This window comes from Mastomys coucha, unplaced genomic scaffold (assembly GCF_008632895.1).
Source record: "Mastomys coucha isolate ucsf_1 unplaced genomic scaffold, UCSF_Mcou_1 pScaffold21, whole genome shotgun sequence".
NCBI lineage: Eukaryota > Metazoa > Chordata > Mammalia > Rodentia > Muridae > Mastomys > Mastomys coucha.
Genome location: NW_022196904.1, coordinates 13,823,690 through 13,825,077, shown reverse-complemented (window position 1 = coordinate 13,825,077; position 1,388 = coordinate 13,823,690). Strand labels below are relative to the sequence as shown.

Genomic DNA, 1,388 nt, shown 5'->3' with positions numbered 1-1,388 from the left:
CACCTCCTGTTCCATGCACGATTCTGAAAACGTGACCTATTTTATTTAGGAAACTCCATCAACCTCAGCTCCCTCTGGCTCAGGCAAACTAGAGTCCTCCTCTTTTGGTGAATGGGGTGTGGCCTTCAAAAGCTCAGGACTAGTGAAGGGCGTGGCGATCAAGGCTAGGCTCTGGGCTGATGGGTGGGGCAGGGTACTAGAAACCTATGGCTGCTAGGCAGGGGCGTGGCCAGTGGAGGCCCTTGGTTGATGGGTAGACCGTGGTACTAAGAAATAGGGGTGTAACTAGTAGATGATATTGGCTAATGGATAGGGCATGGTACTAGAAGCTATGGCTTTTGGATAGGGTTGTGGCTGGTGGATGCTCTGGTAACACTGAGTGTGGTTAGCGCATGCTGGCGTCCTGCTGTCTGGCCAACTCTAAAGTATACGTTGCTTGGTCTGTATCCTGTCGCCTATATGTTGAAGCTGCTACCAGTCCTTTCCTCCTGCACCCCAACTTCCCATGGGAGGACTGTTCAGGCAGAATTTCAAAGTTTTATGGCAATTTTTACAGAAATCACAGAGAAGGGACATCGAGTGATGTTGATGAGCAAGGGGTGAGAAGGGCAGTGGGTAATGGGTCCGATGCACAAGTGGATGAGAAAATGCAAAAATAATAATAATAATAACTTAGGGAAAGCAGAAGGCTATGAGGGTGGCAGGGTCACCTAAGGTCACAAGGAGTGGGCAGCACTCCCTGTTCCCCAAGGATGTCTTTTTGGGCAGGAGACATCAACAGTAAGAAAATGCGGGTGGCCTACCAACAGTTGCATGGCCCGCAAAGTTAAAAATGCCCACCCAGCCCCCCTCCCACCCTCCCCTCCACCCCCGCCCCCCAACAGGCAGAGATGTGGCAGCATTTGCTGGCTTGTAGCATTGGTCCTCTGGGACCCTCGGTCTCCTCTTCGAGGGTCCTGCCCAGATTGGCTGGCACTGAGGGCAAAATAAACCTTCTAGACTAGAGTATTTTCATTAACCCTTCTAGAATATTGTCAGGGGAGGTCAAGTGGGCTCCCTTTGATTCTCAGTCTCATCCACTAAGCCGGTTCTCAAGGCTGAGTGAGTCCTGCTGCCCTCTCAGAAGGGAAAGTCTGTCAAGGTCCCTTCCCCCAAGACATGCACCCTCCCGTGTCCCCCCTCCCCAAACACACTATATACACACACAGGCCCCTCCCTCCAAGGCGTGGCTAGGCTCTCAGAGGTAGTGGAGGGCGAGTAGGGTGCTGGAATGTCAGAAGTGGTGGGTTCAAGATGTACCTCCTCCGGCTGAGCCTGGGGGACAGAAACTCCAAACGTCCCTCTCCAAGCCTCTAAGTGGATAAATCAGGGAAGGTGCGTGCCTTCCT

General features: G+C 52.4%; 1 protein-coding gene across 1 annotated transcript in view; it reads right to left on the bottom strand.

The window, feature by feature from the left end:
* Nucleotides 1-24: 24 nt before the first annotated feature.
* The window catches only part of Slc8a2 (solute carrier family 8 member A2), a 30,970-nt gene continuing 29,606 nt past the window's right edge, over nucleotides 25-1,388 (bottom strand). The window contains exon 10 of the mRNA XM_031385406.1: nucleotides 25-1,388. This exon is cut by the window's right edge and continues 841 nt beyond it. The gene's annotated coding sequence lies outside the window, so the exon portion shown is untranslated.